The following is a 13,535-nucleotide window of genomic DNA, read 5'->3' as shown; positions in this document are numbered from 1 at the left end:
TGTTGTGGACTTGTTCCTTTTTATGCTGTACTTTCATGGAAAAAATGTACAGAAGCTGGAGGAAGAGTAATGTGGAGAAACACACAAATAACTGAAGTGCTCCCATTGAGAATCAGAGGTCTTGGGTGGGATGCAGAGTCCTCTTCTTCCTCCAGTAGTGTTGAGGGGGTTTTATTGCCTCCCCAGGTAGAAGCAGCTTAATCACAGCTATGAAGAGAGCAAGGAGAGGAGAAGGCAAACAGGGCTGTGTCTGAGGCTGTCCAAGGCGTGTGGCTGGGGGAGTCCAGCTCCTGCCACACAGCCTGAGTGCCTGCAATGGTACCTCAGCCCCTTCTCACGGACCCTGCTGGCACTACACAGTCTGGCAAGGAGCATGTAAGGCCCCAAAAAACTCACTTGATGAGACTTCTAACAGGGCTTATGGTTGTTTACATATTCTGAGTGAGAGACACAGGAGAAATACCAAGAAGATATTCTCAAGAGGTCAAAACAACAAAAAAGGCTTTACTGACAGCTTTAGAAAATCAGAGAGCTTTGGCAAATTCACTCAACATAAACCACTTCTCAAAGTGTTAATTTAGCAAACTTTAAGCCCATTTGATTTTAAGTTATTCAAAAATTAAAAGAAGCCATTCATTTTAAAATTTAGCTGTGGTGGCTAAGTGAAAAGACTACATAAAATCAAGTTTTATGAAGAAAGCCTGTCTGGATTACTGATTTTCTCTTTACAACATAACTGAGACACTCTGTTCACTCTTTAGACCACTGAGGTATACTGAATATTCATTAGACTATGATATATGCAAGGGCATTTAGAATATTTCCGCCCCTAGAGACAGTATCTAGATTAGAAAACTCTAGCATGTTTTAGCAATTCCCCTCAAATTTACATTTTGTACCTGTTGAGAGGCTCATCTATTAATTCAAGCCAAAACTCTTTACTCTAGTCACTAGCTTTTCATGTTTCTGCCATAATGCGAAACAAAAGAGCTGAAATTAATATGATTTACAACGTTGTACACTTTAAACAAGTAATCATATTTTTTTTCTCTGACTGCACACTGCTAATAAAGGACAATGTTGCTCAACAGGAAAACTAAATTAATTTCGTGTATAGTATATTAATCAACACATGAGATTCCTTTTATTTACTAAATTCCAAATGTTCAACAAGTCTGTTGTGATGAATTCTAAAATTTTTTAGAAAAAAAAAATATTGACTATGTGGCAGGCATATAGATAGTGGATTAAATGTGAAATTTACCTGAGGTTTTTTGGATAGGGTTAGGCTAACATATTTGCTGTCATTGCAAAACAGCAGTAGCTCCAAAGAGAAACAAATTGTTTTTCCATGTCAGAAATCACCTGATTTGTTTGATAAATATTTAATTTCAACTAAATTTTTTAAATTTATTAAAAAGTAAGAGGTGTTTAATTGAATAAAATACTGTGAAAGTAAGGAAAAATAGCAAAATTATATCTCTCATCTCTTTTCCACAATCTGTTAATGAACTGGATAAACTCAGAGATAATCTGTTAGTAAGAGAGAAGATAAAAAATTATATACTTATTAAATAGATTTTTCCTGCTTTTCAATGTATATATCCATGGAAAATAAAAGTGGTGGTTTGTATTTTCTTGTTTGTGATGAGTTAGCCTTGGTGAAAATCTGAGCTTCTACTTAGCCACCTGCTCACTCTCATCCTTCAGCAGGGTTGGGGTAGAAAATAGTAAGAATGGGAATGGCAAAGCAAAGGTAGGTATAATAACAATGAGATTGCTACTAAGTATTATCTTGAAAAAAAATCAAATTGGGCAAAACAAACTTAATTTATTGCCTGTTAAATATTTAATCACCATTTCAAGTAGAAGTAGGCAAAAAATCAGCACTAAATCAACAACACCTCTCTTTCCCATTTTCTCAGGGTCAGCTTCACTCCCTCACTCCCAAATGTAATAATTTTGAAAAGACTCAGCAGTGTCTAAACATCTTTTGAGAGAAATGTTGAGGATGGAAGGGTGGAAATGCCCATTGTGTCACCTTTAGTTAGACTACATATAGAAGTGAACATTCAGACTTAACTGTGTCTTTGAGATGTCCTATTAATTCTTCTTGACAATTTCTCCAATGCTTGAAACCAGTTTTTTTTTTTTTATTTAGTTGTTTTGGTTTGCTTTGGTTTGTTTTTTTGTTTTGTTTGCTTGCTTGTTTTTTGTTTTCTTTGTTTTGTTTTGTTGGGTGTTGGTTGGTTGGTGGTTTGGTTGGTTGGTTGGTGTTTGGTTGGTTGGTTGGTTGGTTGGTTGGTTGGTTGGTTGGTTGGTTTGATTTTTTTAATTAAAAGACTGTAAAAGAAACCTAGGCAACATTTCTGGTAACTAGCTTGAAAAGCATCTACTGAGCTCAGGTGTCTAAAGCAGGAAAGATGTTGCCTCTAAGCTGCTGAAGGCAGCTCAGACAGGAAAGGAGGACAGTTACATTTAATATTAGTATAGTGCCTAAATTCTGGCAGTTAACAAATTAAATGTCTTAGTGCATCTAAAAGCCTGTCTCTAATTTTAATTCTACCCTCACTGAAGTGAATTATAAACCTCACAGGGCTCCCTAGTGTATTCAAACAAACTTATGAATGATTAATTCCATGTGTTTGTGTTTCTCATTTTTCCTACAGCAGTTTTGATTTGTTTCCAAGACTGGACTTGCTTTGTTGTGATGGTTGATTTTTGGAACAATGCTATTTCCTCTTGCCGGATTTATTTTATTTTCTGTCTGATTTTATTTATTTATTTATGCTCTTTTAGTTTCACTAATGTTCAAGGGCTCCACACTATGCTTCAGGAGGCTTCATAACTTTTGTGATCTCATCAGTGGCTTTTCTAACTGGTCAATAAAATATTCTTTCTACCCAGCACACAACAAAACCTAACATTTGTTTAAACCTCAAGGAAAGACTGCATCTAATGGGTCTTACAAAAGACATTGGAGCTGTTGCAGACTTGTACAACCTAAACTTTTGACAACTACTGCTTTACCTTTTATGCTGTATACAAAATGTCCCCTGCAATCACACAGTAAAGAATTAAAAATTTTCACAGTGTCAATGTCTTATGCTTGGTATTTGCTTGCATGTAAAGATATTCAATATTGACAGGTGTAAAACAGAATCCCTCTGATAGACCTTAGTGCAACATTTAATTCTTTTCACATAGAAAAATGAGAAAATACTTCCTTTTACTATATTTTCAATATGCGATTCCTGATTTTTCTTTGGGATTTCTTGGGGTTTTTAAAATCTCTATTAAACAGGTTTTTGTCCCTCTACTAAGATTTCATTGATAACAATAGAATACTTTTTTCAATATGTAATGTTTCATATTTGTAAATTTCTTAAGGGGGGAAACCAAAGGGAAAAGTTTGGAAAGTTCCCTATTAGCATCAGGGTGCTTGTATTAGAAGTCTCTCATTTGACCAAAACATAAAGTAAAAAGGTTCCCCCCAAACCCCCATGGTTTAACTTGCTAAACATGGATTTTGAAAGTGGGAGCTATATGACTGCTTTTTTTTTCACTAAGATTTTAAAATAGCTCATATATCTTAACGTGCTGATGTGGTTGAGAATTAAAGTAGCCAAATCATAATTTTAATAAAATTCTTTAGGTAACTCTAGAAATTAATGTAAAATTTAGTTGAACCCTAATTTTTAAAAAATACAAAAGGGATATTAAAAGCAGAAAATAAACAAAATATAGTTCACTCACTGACCTACAAGGGAAATCTGATAATGAAAACATATGTATGCAAAGAAATTATATTCCTTTTCTTTTATCAATTAATTTATTAGCAGCTCAATGCCCTATACCTAAAAATGCAAATTTTTATTGAACTTCTCAGTGTGTGAATCAGGCACTTAATGGCCATGCTGGAAGTCAAGAAGCATTGTTTTAAGATAATCTTATTTATAGTCACAAATGAACAAACCATGTAGATTAAAAATGTCATAAGAAAAAATGCCAAGCTGATAAGTTAATGAAAGGAGAAATGAGGTCACCTGAACTCTTGTTCTGTTGAAGTAAATTAATGCATAACAAATATAGAAACTGTCCATCCCATCCTTTTTATGAGCTGGAGGTGAAATAAGACAGATGCACACTCCTTCTGCTCAGGGCAAGCAAGAAAGATGGGATAATACTTCTTTCTCACTGAGAAGTTGTGTGAAAATCAGTAATTTCCTGCCAAACAGGTCAGATTACGTCCTGTGATCACTACATTTGAGGATATTTTCAGGTGGGAGACTTTTCTCCCCATTTGATTTGCCTACATTTCTTTCTCAGTATAGCTTGTTCATAGGCACTCTATATTTTTTAAACAGAACAATAAATCTTCTTAATACCAAAGTCCCTGGGAGTTCTTGGCACAAGTTTCAAAGTTTGACCTTAGAATGAACCTTTAATAAAACAGTGTATTTCCTGGTGACCAGCATGGGCTAGCTGAGCATCCAATCCCTCCAGATCACTGCAGAATGTCCGGAAAGTAAATGTAAATGTAGCTTGGGAGACTACACATCCATTTTACATCCCAGTAGCAGAGAAATGAAAGACAGACACATGAAAAGTTCGGTCTATATGACCAATATTTATGGATGTACAATCTCATTCTACTAGATTAGGATCCATTTTAGGTTTTTCCCTACCATATAATCCCATGCAGATGTTATAGGAGATAAAGGAATTTCTTTATTTCATTTATAGAACATTCTTCTACAGAATGTTCAGAAGTCTGAATATAAAATATCAAAACTCACTATTTTATAATGCTGGTTAAGAAAATCTTTGCTTATTAAACAAGGTGTGCCCCAGCATGGAATGTGTGAACACTACATTTTGCAGATTTTGAGGTAAACAGTCAAGGAACAGACCTGGATTTTCCTATCACCTCTCATGAAACTGAGGCCTTCTTATCAGTAAGTCTAAAAATATGTTTAGAAGAGCTTGCTCTTCTATAGTGGAATGTAAATAATCTGTTCTAGTCTAGACTAGACTACTAGTGATTGATTGGTTACGCTCCAAGCTTTTATTGTGGATGACATAGATTCATAAAATCCATTCAGGTTTTTACTTAGCTTCCATCAGTGCAGGATATTTTATCTCTTAATAAAATTACTGTTATGAGCAATCTACATAATATTGAGGAGAAGATTTTTCACTGGTCCTGACATTAGGCCAGGGTTTCAATATAGATGTCATATATGCATAAATTCATGTTTAAGTCCTTATGTGGCTACTGTTCAAAGAATCATGAAGTATTGGATAGAAAAGAGTTAGGTTTGGGGACATTTTGGTGTTTTGTTTTGGGTTTTTATGTTTGCTTTTTTTGTTTTTATTGGGGGTTTTTTTGTGTGTGTGTGTGTGTGGGAGGCTATGTATTTGATTGACAAGTGAAATAAGAATACCTAATATCAGGAAATTCAGAAAATTTATTAAAATTAAATGTAAAATTTTTAAATATGTATTGTACCAGTTTAATATGATCCTGTTAATTCTTAAATGAGAGCACATTGACCTGGAGATTAAGTGAGAAAAGTGACATGGCAATAAAATCTAACACAATCAAGTCCTAACTTCTGCATGATTGTAATCCATCTTCATTGAATGCAACTCTGGTCATTTTTTACATTCTACTTATTAAATGAAATATGGAATTTATACTGATAAACTAAGATTTAAATTATAACTGAAGTCTAATTTTTTTCATTTGGGGAAACAAGACAGATCAGCATCATACGAACAAATAGAAACTGCTGAGGATTTATGTAATGAAAAAACTAATTTTGCCTGTAAGATATTTTTCTTTGAGATTTGGAGCAGGAAGATAGCTATCAGAAGATTAAGAAAGTAAGGAAGGTACTCTAATCTTCTTTGTTGAATTGTGAACTAATGGTTGCGTACATTTGAAATGTTTAATTTGAATAAAATAAGAAAGAATGCAGGTCTTTTACAACTCTTCTGTTCCTGTCTTTTCATATAGCTTGCCAGTATTTTTTGATGAAGATGAAGAAGAGTTATTCAGGTGTGAACATTGTGCTTACATACATAAATCTCCTCCTAAAATTTCTACTTTTACTTACAACAAAATAGTTTTTTGCAGTGTTCAACGAATGGAGCAAGGGGAGAGCAAGCAGAGGAACATGAGTGGTTTTGTGCATAAGAAGGCTAAGTGAGTGCCTCCCAAACTCTCTGGGGTGCCACGTTGGGAAAGGAAATGTGAGCACTGAGAAGCTGGCTACAAATTAGCATGCTTTAGTTTTTGAACTTCAGGTGGATCTGCTGCCTTGGTCTTGAAATCTCACTGGCTCTTACACATGCTCCTGTTCACATAGTCCCAAATGGTTCAGCATGTTTGGCTAGTCAGTATAAAGATTTAAATGTTCAATTTTACCTCCAAATGTAATGGTATAGGTGGTCAGTAGAATTTTTATTCCCATCTAGGAAACTGTCTAAAGACTATTCTTTTATCTGTGTTTATATGTATGAATGTGCATATATGTATGTATGTATTATACCTAATTATTTTCAAGGTACCTGTCACAGTATGGGAGCAGTAACGGCCATCAACTTGCTCTAGAAATAATGGTTGCCTGAATACACCAAGAAAATCCTAATATGAAAATATTGTTTCTTTAAAAATGTGTTTTCTTAATAAAAGATTTATAATGCCAAATTGTGAGGTCAGTTGAAAGCTCCAAAAGGGGGTTATACTCACCATTTTGATCATTGTAAGTTTGTAATTCAGAATTAAGCTAGTGTGGTTCGTACACGTTTAATTAACTACAATGCAAGGGCACTGGAAAGGTTAATTAAGATTAACCTCTTATAACTGTGAGGAAACACTTTATGGTAAGTATTTCAAGAGGTTTTGTTTCCAATAAGAGCAAACAAGCTCTCTATATTTAGTAGTTTGATATTTAAAAAAAAAAAAAAGTTTTTTCTGATTTACTTGAAAGCCTGATAACCATAAATATTAAATATTACAGAAACAGAAGGGAGATAAAACCATATTATTTGTAGTATTTCAGCTGAAATTCTCTATATAAATTTCAAAATATTTGCCCTATGTCATTTAGGCATTGGTTGATCCTTTGAGTGATTTTTATAGTGATTAAAATAGGCTGGTGAAAAAAGACCAAAATAGATTCCTTGGCACTTCACCAGCAGGGAACAGAAGTGTATGTCAAATATACAGCTTTTCACGTTTGAGCAAATTCATTTCAAAGGTGACTTCTTTCACAAATAAAACAATAATTAATCAGCTAATTATGTTGCTGGCTTGCCTTCTGAATTGGCAGGGAAAATGCCATTTTGTCCAAAAATTATTTTCTTAAAATTTACAAAAATAGTAGAAGAGATTTAGTGGAAGAAGAATATTTGCATTATTTACTGACATTATTTACTACTGACTATATGTAACATCTATACTCAGAGTCACTTGCAAGCATTCATTTGGGAGTAAACAATACAGTATTAAATAGATTTTGAAGTTTTTTGTTTTATGTATTATATCCATTTTGTGGAAACATAGTGTTGCAAGATAAGATACTGATATATTACTCCAAAATTTGATTTCTCTTTTGAAAACCCTTTAAAATACTGCATCAGAGTGTGAGTCTATTTTGTATAATTTAACATTTCTACAGTTAAGTTGTCTAGATGTTCTCCAAAATCAGTACCCCTAAATTAGCATTTAGTAACAGTGGGATTAATTTGCTTTATTTGAACAGTCTAACTAACAGGATGAGATGACTGTGTCCCAATATTTCCTAATTATCAAGAATAAAAAGAAGGAACCTCTGTATTTGATCTAACAAGTTTCCCACATATTTCCCCTTATCTTGTGCTCTTATTATTTGTGAGTTTTGACATGTTGCATTCAAGTTGAAAAGCTAATATTTTTCTAAAACACTTTCTGATAACATAAAGGAATTCTCCTTCCACATTTCTCCACCAGGAAATGATGGTTAAACAATGAGAGGTGTAAAACCCTGGAACAGATTGCCCAAAGAGGTGGTAGACACTTCATGTCTAAAAACAATCAAGGTCTGATTGAACAGTGCTCTGAGCAACCTGATCTAGTTGAAAATGTCCCTGTTTATTGCAAAGTTTGGACTAGATTACCTTTAAATGTGCCTTCCAGCTCAAACCCTTCTCTGATCATACAGGAAAATGGCAGCTCTATATGGTTCAATTTATAAAGGTCTGTCTGAAGTCTCCTTATCAAGAGTAGATAGAGCAAGTCAGAAATAAAACATTTCCAAGTAAGTCAAATTTTCAAAAAAAATTTTGCCCCTGTATTGTTTCCAATTTACTTTAATTCCTTTGATAACATGTTACCTGTCATTCTCTGAGGCTGCTGCCACCCTGTGATTCGTCCTTCCTTTTGTGTTTTTACTATGTTTGTTTGTACAGAATCCCTTTCACATTGTCAGGCTGATGAGATTTTTGAGCAGGGTCTTTTCTGCTTCAGGAGAAGAATGTAAGAAATCAATGTGAAAGACTGTGTGGGACTGAGGTAAAAAATAACACTATCATAAAGCTGTCTGTTTTTTCCTAATTATTCACATAGAATGGATTTTGTTTCCTTCTGCCTGTGAAAACAAGTGCAGAGAGACTTCATCATAATACATACCCTTTCTTTCAAAGCCAAGATAAATCTGTGGTTGAGAATCTCATAAAAATTTCTTGTTTCAGGCTATTCATGAAGTTAGGCAGGCTGAATCCAGCCTTATAATTGGAGCTAAACCAATGCTATTCATTAAATTTTAATTTAATCTAGACATTTTCCTATCCCTATATTTTATCTTCCCTACTCATAGAAATAAAAATATCTATAAAATTTTGAATGTATAGTGCTAAAAATTTTCACTCATAGCTATTGCACAAACCACTGTTATGATTCAAAATATACACTGGGTGAAAGTCTGGAGTTTTTTCTCTGTATAATAAAAAGCAGAGTAGATCAGCATTTTAAGGCAAGTTGAAAAGTTAATGCTAGAAATTCTAGACATGCCAAACTGAGAGTAATAAAGCAAAGAAAAAAAATAGTTTCCATTGCTTTAAATTCATTAATTTTCTCATAAAAGTGCGGGAAAAAACTATATTAAAAAAAGAAAATCAAAACCTTAAAAAAAAAATCATCTTCTGAATCCTTGCAGAGAACTGGTGTCTACTTTTAACAGATCACAGCATAATTTTTCCAGGTGAAATGTATTCCTGAAAATGTTTTACCTTATTTTTACTTTCATTTCATATTTGCAACCCCAGATTTCAAATGTAGTTCTAAATACCTGAATGTATTTCCAATCGTTCCAATTTGAGTTCCAATATAGTTTGAAACAGTTCCAATTTGAAATTCATAGTATTTCTCAAAAAAAGTCTCCTTAGATTTGCAAAGTAAGCCTTCTCTACAAGTCTGTGAATAATATAAATTTACTTTGATGAGTGAAAAGATCTGCTGTTGAGCCCTGATTGTTAAAAAAAAACCCAGGCCAGCAAAAAATTTCAGATAGGCAGAAAGAGAGGAAGGAACAAGATGAAGAAAAAGAAAGTGAAATGGTAAGCTCTGGGTGTAGGGGTCCAGACAATGCTCTCCTCAGTCCTTCCAGTGAGGGAGAAGGACTCAGCCAAGTACGACTGCACACACCTTGTAGTTTAACACCTTGCTGTGCAGGTGATGTCATAGGGCTTCAGGTTTTCTTTCAAAAATGAGAAATGCTACATAGTCCATCTGAAAAATTGGGAAAAGAGCATCTTTGCTAGCAGGCTTGCTAATTCTAGGGAGAAGGATTTTAAAATGACCTGAAGAGAAGACAGAGATAACTGCGAGGAAGTAGGTTAAGGTACAAGATGTTGGAAAAGACTCTCAAAATTCCAACAAGTAACTGAAGCTGAATCTATAGAAAATACAATTGAAAGAACTTCAGTATGGACATCGACAGAAAAAGGAAATCTACATCAAGACTGAGGCTTGTTGTTCAACGGGGCAGAAAACCAAGTGTCAAAGATCACAACATACTGAATGTGTTCTTTGCCCTTCTTTTTTCCATAAAACTTGCTCTCAGGCCTTTTTTGACAAAATTGTGTTTTTTGGGAGTGAAATACTGCCCACAGTGAAGGAAGATAAAGTTAGGGAGCGCTTTTAATTGAATGTGCTTAAGTCCAGAGAGCCTACAAGTGGTGCTACAGAAGGTGGCTGAAGATGGTATGAGGTCTCTGTCATCTCTGAAAGCTCTTGGTGATTAGTCACCTGATAACAGAAGGACCTCAAATACCATGTTTAATTTCAGAAAAAGAAAGAAGGAAGATGTTGGGAACTGCAGGCTTATCATGAGGAGAAGCTGAGAGGCCTGGTTTGTTGAGCCTTAAGAGGAAAAATAAGGAGACACTTCATTATTTTCTTCAGTTTCCTAGTGTGAAAATACAAAGAAATGGAGCTAAACTCTTCTTAGTGAGAGTATATAGTGATAGGATGAAAGATAATAGACACAAGTCAGAACTTGAGAAAGCATGATTAAGGGAGAAAAGAAAATCCCTGAGAGGGTGGTAAAGCACTACAACAAGTCATTTAAAATATAGTGAAATCTCAGAGGCGTTCAAGGCTTGACCAGAAAGGTCCTGAAACCACCTGATCTTGTTCAACCTGCTGTGACCTGGAGGTTGGACCTGATGACCTCTGCAAGCCCCTTCCAACTTAAATGATTTTATGATTCTCTAACAGAATACATTATTCAGTTTTCTCCCTCGCTTGCATGCTCTAACTCCAACAGATCTTTTAACACCAAAAGCCAGAAGTTATGAAAGTAAGAATATAAGAGTAACTGCATATTCATGGTTCAAATTCTTTTAATCTTCATACAAATAATCTCACTTTAGTCAAAGAAAAGTCTTAAACAGACTAACAAACTTTTTTTTTTTTGCTGATATCACTGTGGGACCCCAGAATGAGTGCTTTAAATCTCTATATTTAAATTTTCTTTCATTTCAAGTATGAAGATTCTTTTATAAGGTTTTATGGCAAGAAATTTTTATGAATAAGAGTGTGAAGATCCAGATGTTTACTGGGTTACAGGATTTGTATTTGTAAAAAAAATTCACATCAGATTTTGACATGAGAAAATAAAAACTATGTTTTCAGGACAATGGAATTTCAATTACCGAATAAATAATGTTGTGATAATTACATTAAAAGAATATATAGCTTGTCATCTCCTCTTCCTTGAAAAGCTGATATGGTATAAAAACTACCAGCTGTTACCTGATGGTAACTCACATTAAGTATTTAAAATTCATTTTATATATTCAAATGATTCTGTAATGGTTTATGAGAATATCCTTGCAGTTCTTTTTCCTATGTTTGTTCCACTTTGGTTATCTAATTACTCACTGTCTTTACTTCAAAGCACTTGTTAAAAAGGAGCTGAGGTGATAGCAGTTGCCAATTTTAGGGCAAGTCACAGCATAAATAATCAGCATAAACTGCACATTTTAGTTTGATACTTCTACAAGCAATCTTTGGTCAGAGGAAGACCACTCAACCAGTGTGCTGAACTTTTACTGAATATTTCTTTGGCATGGTTTCTGTAACCTGAGGAAATTGGTATGAGTGTAGTGAATGCAGCTTATGAAATCCTTCAGACAAACCTAAGGCTAAAGATGTTTTAATTTGTTAAGACCTGAAAATAAAATTTTAGCAAATTAAAGTAGCTAGATTTTGTTGATATAGTTATAATTATTATGTTCATAATTTATACAGCTAAACCTTGATCAATTTAACATGAATTCAGGATGCAAACTATACCTTGAAACACAGCTATTGTGAGACTTATGATTTTTTAAATTTTAAACTTCATTTGACAAATCTATGAACATATGGGATGATTCTATCTACAGTTTTCCTAGAAATCAGGTCTCTTTCTTGCTCTCTATTTTCTTTATTTCATTCTGAAGAAATTTTTGATAAAATTTTAAAAGAATTTCAACATCTCCCACTATGAAAAGTTTTAAAGAAATTCATACAATATTGTTTCTTGAGATCAGAGCATAGTGTTTGTTACAGCTTTCATCAAACTTCATGTTCTGTTTTGGAGGAATGCCTGAGGAGTGTGTAATAATGGTATTCACTCTGTAATTTCCACATTTTTACCTCCATCTCATGTTCTTCATCCATCAAAAAATTATCTTACTAAAGGTTCTGAAAGTAATACCAGCACAGTGGTTCTTTTTTGCAGGAGTCTTCTTCTTTAGTTCTCTTTTGAAAGTCATGCTGGCCTGTTCCTAAGCTCAAAAGAATCGCCTTGCCTTTTGTTCCACACTCGTCTCTGCAGCTCGCCTTCATCTCTTCAGCAGCCAGGAACACACCACAAGCAGCTAATCTCTGTGAGAACTGAGTCCTCTATTTATAAGCTGGTGAGACTGGAATGCACTATCCTGGGAGCTAGCTTAGGAAGGCTTATAGCCCTCATAAAAGAATTCTTGGCCATGACAAATGAACCTATAATAATGAAAAACAAAGATGCATTCTGCTTTCAGTGCTCACTCAACATTTCCAGGAAAGAAGTACATCTCCATTTTTTTTTCTCTCATTCTCTTTCACTACCTTAAAGTTTCAAGTATGAAATACAAAAGTTTAGACTAATGTCACATTTTAGCTGACAAAATATTTAACTTAAATGCTTTTTTTTTAAAGATATGCTATTGGGCCTTGTCCAAGAAACCAAAAAAAAAAAAAAAAAAAAAAAAAAAAAAAAAAAAAAAAAAACCCAAAAAAACAACCAAGAGTATTTTACATTGCATTTCTTATTAAGAAACCCTCTTTTTCTTTGAATACTATAAAAAGGAGACAGATTTAATCAGTTACAACTTAGTGCTTCCATGTGAAGCTTTGACTGATTGAAGTTTTCCCTTGTTGTGATGAATGAAATAAGAATTTTATCCTTTAAACACAAGATGTACAATCACTCCAAAGGACAGATCTTTTACAAAAATATGCATGGTCATCTTCTCTTGTTTTGTAGCTGTATGCTCACTGTAAAATTTTAAGCTGCTGTATGTCTAAATATTAGAATAAATTAGAGAAAAATTGGTAAAATAACTGGGAAATAAAGTAATAAGATTGGGTGTAGAAAAAATGAGAAAAAAAATTAACAATGCTGATATACAAAAAAAATGAACCTCCGACCTTCACTGACTTGACTACCAAGAGAAGAAAAGAATTAAGATCAGAATTTCTTACTTTTCCCCAAAAAAACAAACCAACAAAAAATCAGGTAAAGAGGAGACTGAGTTATCAGGGAATTTGAAATATAAACCAGAAAGAATAGAAAGACAAGTGAAAATGGAGAGCTATATCACTTTTGACTAATTGAGCAGGTAATTATTTTTTTGCCCTGAAGAAGTACTGACCTTAATTGGTTCTCACTGACTACTTGACAAGTAGAAAAAGGAAATACATGAGGATCTGGGACATCAAGAATTGTATGTTTTCGATA

The sequence above is a fragment of the Serinus canaria genome, chromosome 1 (assembly GCF_022539315.1).
Source record: "Serinus canaria isolate serCan28SL12 chromosome 1, serCan2020, whole genome shotgun sequence".
NCBI classification, from domain to species: domain Eukaryota; kingdom Metazoa; phylum Chordata; class Aves; order Passeriformes; family Fringillidae; genus Serinus; species Serinus canaria.
This window is presented reverse-complemented; position numbering follows the sequence as displayed.